At 46.0% G+C, this 11906-nt stretch overlaps 1 pseudogene; it reads right to left on the reverse strand.

Annotated features, from left to right (window-relative positions):
* Window positions 1-9874: 9874 nt before the first annotated feature.
* Window positions 9875-11868, reverse strand: LOC133897232 (protein PLASTID REDOX INSENSITIVE 2, chloroplastic-like; annotated as a pseudogene).
* Window positions 11869-11906: the final 38 nt, after the last annotated feature.

Below are 11906 nucleotides of genomic sequence, written 5' to 3' on the forward strand. Positions count from 1 at the left end.
ACTTATATAGTTTTGATCCACGTGTAAGAGGCTTTGAGTTCCAGTGCTTTAGCAGACCATGTTTTTCTCTTCATGATTCTCGCCCCCAGCGTACTAGTATTGATTTGCATGCACCTGCTTTTACTGCTTTAGGGCGGATGACCCAGTACTGGATTCCCAAGAAGTTTATGACTAACCCCAGTACTGAGCCATCCACCTACTACTCTTCCCGCATGAAGGTGGCAGGCGGAGGCCTAAGAACAAGTGGCTCATTGACTCCGGTTGTTCGCGCCATATGACCGGAGATACATCATGGTTCTCCAGTCTCACCCCCAATGAAGCGGCACGAGTACATCACTTTCAGGGATGATCGAAAAGGAAGGGTGAAAGCCAAAGGTATGGTAAGGGTGAATGAGGGTTTTACTCTCAATGATGTGGCTTTGGTGGAGCATCTGGGATACAATTTGTTTTCTGTATCGCAGTTGCTGGATGAGGACTTGAAAGTGTGTTTCAAACGCGATACTTCTCGAGTTCTTGATTCTTCAAGTGCTTTGATTTGCCAGATTTTCAGAATTGGGAGAGTTTTTAGAGCTGATTGTTCTGAGTCCCATGGTTCTTCTTGCTGTTTGATTGCTCAACCTTCTTCTGAGTTTTTGATGTGGTATAGGAGACTAGGGCATATGAGCTTTGACTTGCTTGCTCGTTTGAGTGCCCTAGGCTTGATCCGAGGATTGCCCAAGCTCAAGTTTGAGAAGAACCTCATTTGTGCTCCTTGTCAGCATGGCAAGATGGTTATCGCCTCTCACCGACCAGTCAATCTAGTGATGACTGAACGACCGAGAGAACTTCTTCATATGGACACTGTTGGTCCTTCCTGGGTTCATTCGGCGGGTGGGAAGTGGTATGTACTTGTCATTGTTGATGATTTCTCTCGCTACTTTTGGGTTTTCTTTCTCCTAACTATGTAGTCTGACTCCTAACTATGTGGCGGTCTGACTCCTAACTATGTGGTCTGACTACAAATTATGAAGCATGATAGTTTGACCAGCCAAGTCATGACTCGGTAGTCAGACCGGCCCTAGCGGTGGTCAAATCGCTAGGCCTGGCTGGTAGCACCTCGCCAATGTCGCTGGCGAAGGCTTCGGCGATGCCATCAACCAAGAACGGTACCAAAATACTCTACAAGATTAGGGGAGTGTTTCTTGGGTGGTTTGGGCGACATGTGCAGGGCTAAACTCGAGGACCCTATGGATGAAGTACATGGATAGGTGTAGCGAAAATGACCCTATTAGGCCATTATTGTGATTTTGATTATTAATGATAATATAGTTAATGGTACTAACATGGTTATCAAGTATATGCTTTAGTAGGTCTTATTGATGCAACAAAAGAGAAGTCACCGAAGCTGGAACAAAGAGAGGAATGAATTGGACTTGTTCCATGAATTTTGATGTGATCAAATGGGATGGATTTCTATATAATCTCGTAGATCTCTTCACAAGTTTTCCTTAGAGCCCAAGATCATCAAAATTGGAGTTTGGAGCGAAAAGTTATGCTCAAAATACATAACGTTGTTCTGCTGAAATTTGTATGACCGGATAATCCGTTGCTCACATCAAAATTAGTCCGGTGCTACACCAGATAATCCGGTGTGAACAATAAAAAATAGTCCGGTGTTCACAGAAAGTTTGAAGCGGAGTCTTTTGTCTCACCGGATGATCTGGTGTTCACAAAATAAACACACCAGACTATTATTTCCAGAGAGCTCCAAAATGGACATATGCACATAGGATAATACGGTGCATGTGTCTGGTGTTCAGTGAATTATCACAGGATAATCTGGTGCTCACAGACGAGTCTGAGTGGATTCCAACAGCTAGTTTGTGAGAGTGAACTCACTGGATGGTCTGGTGTTAGTACTACTGTTCTCACCAGATCATCCGGTGTTAGTAGTTTTTTAGAACCGTTGGGTTAACAGCTAGTGCATATGTTTGAGGCTATAAATACCTCTCCACTCAGTCATTTGAGTATGCTGGAGTCCAGAGAAGTTCATATATACCTGAGAAGACATCCAAACCACCAAAGTGCTTAAAGTGACCATCCAAAATGATTAACCACAAGATTAGTGAGTGATTAGTGCTTATAGGCCTAGAGAGTGAGTTGCTAGGTGATTGATGCCTAGAGAGTGGATCAATGAGTGATCCAACAGTGTTCCTCTTGGTACGTATACACCTTGGAGTCTTGGTGACTCGCCGGCAAGTTTGTTGACCCTCCGATTTGGTGTGGAGCGGTGGTAAGGCGATTATGCAGGGACAAGGAGACCCTTACCTTTGTGGCTCAAGAAGTGATCATGGCGGCGAGGAACCGGAAGAGAGACTAGTGGTGAGATCTTGCCTTAGTGGCTTGGTGGCTCTTCCGAGTGGAGGACTTGTTTTTGTAACTCGGTGGCTCAAAGACCGTGACCGGGTGCCGATCGGGAGCATATCCTTTGTGAAGCTCCAACGTGGACTAGATGTGGTATTCATGCCATCGATACCACGGGAAAAAATTCTTGTGCCGAGTTTGCTCTCTCTATCTTATTTACGTTTTTGCATTTACTTACTTGCAATTTACCTTCTTAGATAGGTTACAAGCGCTTTGATCGGTAGAGTAGACACACTAGATAAACCAAGAGCATATTTATATATAAATTGAATATAGGTTTATCTTGTGTCGTTTTTTGAGCTAAAATAGTTTTAAATGTCCTAATTCATCCACCCTCCTCTCAGGACGTCACCAATCCCTACAATAGGGTGGAGCTTGGGTCTAAACTAAGGGAGATTCTACTATTTATCACTGAATAAGTTGCATATTCTATGATATGCCACCAGTGTGCCAATGACATATGGGTCCAGGTCCAACATGTCATTCTCACAATAGATGGTATATCGTAGAACAGGTACTTATTCAGTGGCAAATCGTAGATTGTTCCCTAAATTAGTGGGGGGGCGGTTGGAGTTCGGGAACAATGAGGAAATGATTGGGGAAGTCTCATCTCGGTGTGGGGAAACTTTCTATGGGGTTGGCCAACTCCGGGGAAACTTCGATTCGAAGATCGGACTCCAGTGTGGTGGTTAGCCTTGAGGTGGAAGAAATCACATGGAAGCGTCTTCGGTGAAGAAGACGGTGAGAAGGAGTTCAAGGAAGTCTTCTCAGTCGATCTCCGACCATCGTGGTGGTCGAGGTGGTTGCCCTCTCTCTCTCTCTCTCTCGGTTTAGGTGGAGGAAGAAGAAAGAAGTGAATGTGAGAGTTGGTTGTTAGGCTTTAAGTGGCCCCTCTGAGTTCTGGTGGTTAGACCACGGTCAAGGCCCACATACTGAAAGTTCTCATTTTTTTCCCCCACTTTCTTCCTAATTTGCTTAGGGGCTTTCTAACCATTTCTAAATAATTTTCACTCATATATATAGGAATGTGCATTGATCAATTATGTAATATATATATATATATGTGTGTGTGTGTGTGTGCGCGCGCGCGCTATTATATATATATATATATATATATATATATATATATATATATATATATATATATATATATATATATATATATATATATATATATTCTACACCCCGGCCCAACACAACCAGACCATGCTGCCACATATCTCTATGATACTAATAAACAACTATTGAACTACTGAGCGACACCTACGAGACAACTACTGACACCTACTGGGCGGGCACATGGCAGGGGCAGGCGTGGCTGGAATGCCACGTGGCGCGTAGGTGCAAGCGCAAGCGCAGCTGGTGCGGCCACGTGGCTCGCTCTGGTTGGCACGAGCAGGTTAGGGTGGGGTGAGCTGCTGCTGGGTGAGCGGGCTGGGCTAGTTGGGGGTGTAAAATCACTATTGATTATCTTTGTGTGGTTGAGGAGAAGAAAATTGGTTTCCATAACTGATAAGGACTGATTGGTAAAAGTAAGAAACCAACCATCCCATCCTTTATACTTGTGTACATGTCATCCTCTCAAGTCACTCGAGGATACGACGCCACACAAAGACCCACATGTCAGTGAGACAGTGGGAGACAATTTTGAAATAACAGCTGATGTACTTAACGGTAGATTAAGAATTCCGTTTTTAAGGTTTTCTTAGACTTGATGTGTGTCGTGTGGCTGCTCTCGCGACTTACAAAACAAACATGGATTTCATTTCACATAAGAAAGGGGTATGCTGACATGTGGGGCCAGGCGTAGTGACTAGGGTAGGTCTTATGCCTGCAGCTGCATGCGGCCATGATTGGAGCACAGATGGTCAAGATCTACTCGAGCCAGGGGGAGGTCTGATCCATCTGTTAGTCTCGTCGATACGGCTCGTCTCGTGACCTCCTCGTGTTCAGAAGACGATAATACACCGGGGAGCAGGGGCGGATCTACGGAGGATGGGGCTCTGGCCTCTCCTCCCGGTTGGAACTCCATTAAGAATTAAAAGTAGAGAAGGAGACAAAAAAGAAAAAAAAAGAGATAGAGATAGAGGAAGAAGAAAATAGAGTATCTCTACCTATCGGATCTACATCCATCACTATCGGAGGGTGGTATGATTTACTAGTTCATCAGACGTATGCATGGCACCATGGGAACGAAGGCTCGATGCTTGAGCATGTACACCTCATAAATTTTCATATAAGCCGACTATGAAAATACAACTCTATAATATGGTAGGAATGCATGGTTTATCTTAACCGTCTATTCATTTCATCTGATACTTATTTATCTATTAATTCTCTCATATATTTTATAATTTTTTTATTTACCCGTACAACATAAATATCAACGTAAATAAATGATCCTAATAAACATTACATATGCTCTTATAAAAATTTCCCTCCCGAGCCAACCAGTGCAAATGTTTATCGGGACCCAAAAAAACCTCTTGCAAAAGAAGTGCATTCGTTATAAATTATGTGCCTAAGATACTGTGGATATATACGAAAGAAGTGACACTATTTGGGACAAGGCTACCTATCAATCGATGTTCAGGTATGCTTGCGAATTTATGACTCAACAATGAACAATCGAGCCATGTAGAGAAGGAATTAACTTCATGAACCCTACCGCTACACACCAAAAACGATCATTCATGTCTCGTATGCCATTACAACAGTATCCCCACAACAAAGCATCGCATACATGAGTACATGACCAAGATCAAACATGGAACCGCAACCGTCGATCATTTGATGATCGATGGACTGGATGCGGAGGTGTCTAGTTTGCCTACACGACAACACATGATCTAGCACACACCAGAGTGAAACAGATAGAACAACAAACGTTAATTATATACATGCCACTGTAATTTTGTTAGTTTTAAAATATGTCACTAAGGAGTCAAAAATTATAAACATATCATCACGATTTGTTTTTTCATTGAAGAACGCCATTATGTAATTTCTTTAGACCAAACTGCCATCGCCTCCGATCCTCCTTTGCTGGCCAGTAAGAAGGAAGAAAAAGGACTAATTTGGTCAAAAAAATTACATAATGGAAATATCTTAAAGAAGAACCAAATCGTGATGATATATTTACAACTTTTAACCTTGTATTGGCATATTTTATACACGGCAATTTTGCAGCGGTATGGATCTAATTAGCCCAAAATAATAAAAAGGGAGGACCATATCTGCACGCATACCTTACCTTCACCTACATGGACCAATCTGCCAACAGAGCTGCTCACGGGTCCGGTAGTTACTCCACCGGCAGAGCTAGAGCTAGAGCTGAGAAGAGATGGCCACGCCACGCCACGCACCATATCTCGATGGATCGGCAAGCTCCGGACAATGCACGGACGATCCGTCAGAGCAGAAAGGCAGCCATTGAAGAAGCATACCCCTGCTTCTTCTTCTTCTACGTTGCATTGCATCATTCAGCTTCAGGCCCTTGAATGGCATGGACCCAGGACAGTACACCAGGCTGGCCCCTGCGTGGCGGTAAACATTGAAGCGCACGCCATGGTTTTCATCTCCCCATCTCCATTGAATGAACTGTGAAGAGCCACGTTTTGCAGTCCCGGCAGCCGTCGCAAGCGTTGACCTCGTCATCGTTCGTCCCTGCGAGGGGCAGAGGGAGTTAGTGCAGGACCTGTGTATGATGTCACTGCGGTTTCCGGTGCTTGCGTCTCAGCAAGGAGCGGCTTGAATTAGAGATCTCCCTGAATTAGGGTTGGTTGGTGGCGTCATCTGCAGGATTGTGACATGCAAACAGGAGATGGCATCATGGCAAAGGATTTAGTGGGTCACAGTGGTGGCTGTATGTGATGATAAACTCTTATACAGTTGTATTAGTTTGGTGTAACGATAAGAGTTAATAAAATTTTATTTTTTTAAAAAAAGTTAGTCACCATTGTAATGGCAAAGAAGCTTGCCAGCCACATTGGTAAAGGGGAATCCTATTTTCAACTTGGGTGTTTCTCTCCCCTTTCTCACTTGATTTTCTAGTTCGTCTTATCCACACCAAGATAAGTGGTTTTTTAGCTCCTCCTTTTGCTCAAGTGAGGCTAGGGGAGGGGGGTTTTCTCTAGTGAGGTTAGGGTTAGGTTTTGGAGTTGGCTCAGGATGGGTGTCACATTCAATTTTCAAGAGAACAAACTAGATGTATTCCACATGTATGCTAGGATCAAGTTTTCATACATGCAGGGACATCATCAGTGATAGCATAACTGTGTTATTAAATAACGATAATATTCATTACAAAAGGACCCACAGGTCTAAAAAAATACTAAGATAGCTTCCAGCGGTAGCAGGACTTCTATCTATCCACAGGCGTTGTTCAAGGGAGAGCCGGTCTATGACATGATTTTCAAGTCAACGTCTTCCTTCGCCTAGAACTCGGCTCCATCATTCGAAAGATCTTCGAAAACTTTACCTTCTGAGCAGCATCCAGAAGTTGGGAGAAGACAAGCGTGAGTATATAGAGTACTCAGCAAGTGTGAGAAAACATGTCATCTAGGCTTTAAGACAAGGAAAAATTTGACTCGGGCTGACTGCAACTATGCCAAACTAATCTAGGACTTAAAAGACATAGCAACCTATTTACTAGGTGATGACTCCAACATTAAAGGAGACAACTTATTGAATTCCATCCGACTACCAGACTCACATGATATCCTATATCCGGCTACCGACTCATCGGGGTTCCACCACCCAACTACCCAAAACCAACCATTTAAGATCCCCACTAATTATGAATAAGTCCAAGCCCGCTCTTAACCGTGAGCACGGCTGATCGATCAGTTTTACACTCTGTAGAGTTTACACACTTTACCCACGAGTCGTGATTCCCGTTTTGCTTTACACTTACAGGGTGTAGAGCCGGGGTCTCACTACAAGGCCTTTACAAAGCGCCTCCAAATTCGTACGCACCCACTAAAGTTTCACCACTAACAGAGATTTCATCCACTGCAGAGGCCCCCTCTTGTGCCACTTAACCGTCCACTGGTGCATACAAAATATGAAGGACAACTAATTATTTGGCCAGGTCGTACCCATATAAGCCTCGTGGTTGCGCTGTTATGCCGAGTAACAGGCTTCACAAACCGGTCCTTAGGATCCCCACAGGAACAACCACAGACCTGCTGTGCAACACCACCTCAAACTAACCATCCAGTTGGGATCCCTATACCATGTTACTAAGATTACCATACCCAAATTCTTGTTGTATAAATATTGGTGCACATTAATCTTTACCCCTACCATAACAACACTAGCACATCTACCCTTTATTTCCCATGACTCATCAACGACGACAAGGAATATCGAACAAAATCTAGTATAACCCTAACCGTGGGATTACATATTAAACAAGCATGCATCTAGAAAAATAAAAGCTATACTGTCCTACAATGGGGTCAAAGTTATCAAGGACACTTGCCTTCTAATGCGGGTTGATCAAATTACTCGAACATCTGATCCTGCAAGTTCACACCCTGCTCGTCTCCTAAAGCAATCGCGCACACCGAAAATAAACAAACACAACATCTAAGAACTGATACACAAAACAGCAGCAATGTACTATAAAAGGTTACTAATGGATAGTACACGCTGCTACGATTGTGGGAGCGCAAGAATCGTCTAAATCGGAGTTGGTATGAAAAAGTTGTGATGGTTTTAATCTACAGGGGCTTTTTTGAAAAAGTACAAGGGCTAAATTGCAAAAATAGAAAGTTCCTGGGACCTATATGTAAAATTTAGGGACCTATTTATAATTATACAAAAGTTCAGGGAGCATATTTGTGAAAACAGAAAAAATTGGGGGCCTAAATGCAAAATTACCTAATTTCAGAGAATAAGGGAATTATTTTTGTGCTGAAAAACCTATTTATTGCGTCAGCAGGCTGACTGGGCTCGAGTGGGCTGACATGACGCCTACAGGGCTGCTGACTTAGCTCAGGAGCTGACGTGGCACCTACGGGGCTGTTGACTTGGATTGTGGACCGGCGCCGTGGACTGGGTCCACTGGTCCATGGTAGACCGAAGGGGTATGGATTTGACCGATATAATCTGGGCCATCGGTGGACGATCTAACAACTCTCGGCGGTTGGGGAGGTTTAACGCCAGCGGCGACAAAAGGACAGCGGCGCCGCCTCGAGTCTCGTTGGCGAAGAGCGGAAACGAGCTACGGTCTACCAAACACGACGGGAAAAGGCGCAATCGAACGAGATGATGATGGGGATTCTCACTGAGGGTCTTTCGACGGCTGGAGGGGTCTCTGCGGTGGTCGGCGACGGAGAAATGCGGTGGTCGGCGATAGAGCTCGACGGGATCTCGGCTACGGCAGCGAAGGAGTGAAATTGGCGAGCGAGGAAGCTTCCACGGGGTCCTGTGGTGTCGAATAGATGATCAATTGGCCGCGGGATGCATCGATTAGGGCTGTCGACGGCGAGGTGGCGGCGGGACTTACTGGCGCTCGGAGGGAAGGCGCGTGCGGCAGCGGAACAGCGACAATAAGCGGTGAAACGAGATCGACGTGCTTCGGCGAAGCTGATGACGATCTCGGGTGCACCGGAGAGGGCTCGGACGCAGCAGAGGAGTGTTCGGCGAGCTCGGCGACGGCAACAATGGCGACTCGGTTTCTCAGCGAAAGGAAGTGGGAGATGGATGGGGCAGCGGCGCACTGCAAAGGCGGATAAGTAACCGTGCGTGCGCATGCAGTTGCGGGGTTCGTGGGCGCGGGAATCGGGGCGTGCGTGCGCTAGAAAATTCGGGCGAGCGACACGCGCGGCAATTGCGGGAGGAAGGGGACGACTGACAGGTGGGGCTGGGGTGTCAATGAGAGCACGAGGAGGTGGGCTGGGCTTCGCGAGCTGAAGAACTGGGCTGGGCTGGCGCCAAAAACAGTCGTCACAGTGGGATCACTGGAGAACGATGGGCTTTAGAGGGATGTCGCGGCGACAAGTCATCCCAGTGGTGGGGCTGCAAGGCGGCGAGGACGCCGCCGACTGCAGGAGGCAGAGGACTGCCGATTGGGCAATGTTAAGGCAAGAGTGTCACGGTGATAGCCCAACGAAGCCAAGTTAGTGCAACGGCGACCGACAATAGCAGATACGACGACTCTCCTGTCGCTGGAGACATGAACAAGAGGGCAAGGTGGGGGCGTCACACGGTGTAAGTTTGCCTGTGCGGATTTGAGATCAGGAGAAGAAAGAAGGTCGGGAGGAAGATCATCTCACTGTCTGATCTAGATCAAACTTTCCTAAAAATTGAACGCTGAGGGAGCCAGAAATGCTGTGTTGTATAGATGGACCCTTGGTAAATAGTATGTTCAACTAGTGGCTGAAAAAGTTTCGGTCATCAAAAAACCGTCATGATAGTTAGTCGCGATTCGGCAAAAGAAAGATCACACCTTGAACAAAATGGAGGATCAAACGTTTGTGTTTCAAGAGCTCGGAAGATGTGATGACTAACCAATCTAGAGTTCTAGCTTCTAGTCTAACTGACAAAACTACTAATACAACAGTGGGTACAACAAACATAAGAAATAAACACGAAACTAGCCCTAGTATTCTCCAGTCCAGGCCTTCCAATCCTTGTCGATATTCTTCTCAGCCCACGCGATCGCAGCGCGTGCAGCTTGAGGTGCGCCAGGGAGTCCTCTTTCTTTGATCTCACCCTTCATGTCCAGGAATGGGTGAACCAGGAGCGTGCCAGGTCTGCAGTAATCATGTTCCAAGAAAGACCCTAAGATCTGCCAGTGAGGGAGTCATATGCTAGTGGTTTACCAGATTTCCAATCTTGCAGTAATGTTGGTTAAGGAGAAGCGCAATGCTGTCTCATCTAACATCAGACTATTGCCTACATAAAAAACACAAAAGAACTATAGCTTGTTCTTGCCTTAACTGCATCAGAGTAACAGGCTTCGATGTTCTTATCAATCTACCATAGGCCTAATTGATGACTGACAGAGCTAATAGCATGTCAGCTAGCTGTACTGGTGACAAGTCTGATTATTTCTCACAAGAATTTCATAATGCTTAGTCTTTTTCCTAGAAGTTACAAGCCTTTAGTCCTAACCTGTATAACTTACACAGTGCTCTCCTGTATCTGCGGTCTGCAGAGACTACTACTACTACTCCAACAAATCCTGATGGAACCTATGTAAGGATGTGTCATAACACACTCAGATTTCCAGCATTTCGGAGTGTACCAAACTACCAACCTCCCCCAAAACAACAAGGAACATATATGCATATAAAGTTATAAACTCTGAAGTTTGAATTCTGGAGCATCATGAAAACATTTGCATCCTTCAGAGACGAGATACTAACTTTTCAGTCCTAATTCATTATTTTAGATAATGGAAACATGTAACTTTTCAGTCCTATTCCACAAGCGATTCAGGACATCTCCCTTGCAGTGGCACCTCACTGATTTCCCGAACACATTGGTTCTCCTAGATGTTAATCCGTTCTCGATGACTTCGATGCAACTGCAACTCCCGACTTAAATCATTAGATCCAAATCACCTAGTCACCATCCATCCAACCCAAGAACTCCATGACGCTAGACTAAGGTGCGGATACATGCCTCGGTGCAGATGTCGACGATCTCCTCGACGTGCTCCCCGAAGTAGTTCTCCTTCTTCTGCTCCAGCCGCCACGCCATGTGCTCCCTGAACTTGCTCGTCTCCTAAAACACGCCCCGCCAAAAAAATGGTAGGATTAGACAAGACAAGCACGTACCGCAGCAGCGGAAGGAAGAAGGGAGGTCACGTTCCAACTCTTCAGGAGGGAGGGAGAGGAGACTGACCTGCTCGGCGAGCTCCGGGATGGGGTCCGGGAACTTGTAGTCGTCGTATCCCGCGTTCTTGGCGCGGCGGCACACGAACTTCGCCGGCCGCGGCCGGCGGCTGCGGAGGCGGAGCTCCATCGGCGCCGACGCCGCGCGGGGACGACGAGATGGACTGAGGAAGATGAGGGGAGAGCGCGGAGAGGAGGAGGGTTCAAGGCCCATGCCTTGGTCGCCATTACTGGGCTTCTCTGCTCGTCGGCCGCCTCCTCCTGGGACGACTAATCTGTTCGGAGGATTTCATATGCTGCAGTGTCTGTTGTCGTAAACCGTCCGATCTGAATGGACGGCTGGGAACCGCGGAAGGAAACCTGGCTGCCGGCTATTTGAAACAGGCATCGCCCAAACTGGCACTGCAACACGCAAAATTACACGTTAACGCCATAATTCTGATATATAGTCAGAAGCTCAAATGCATATACCTGATCAACACGCTGCAAATTCACACTCATCAGGCACAAACTGCACGAGGCACTCGAACAGAACAGCGATAGGTCCAACAGGGTAACCATAGGAGAATGAACAGCCCACACAGCTTGTTGAGTGTGCAAGGCATGGAAAAAATTCGATGTCAAATGTTCAGTGGACGTTTCGTTTCAACGGAA

This window comes from Phragmites australis, chromosome 17, assembly GCF_958298935.1.
Source record: "Phragmites australis chromosome 17, lpPhrAust1.1, whole genome shotgun sequence".
NCBI classification, from domain to species: domain Eukaryota; kingdom Viridiplantae; phylum Streptophyta; class Magnoliopsida; order Poales; family Poaceae; genus Phragmites; species Phragmites australis.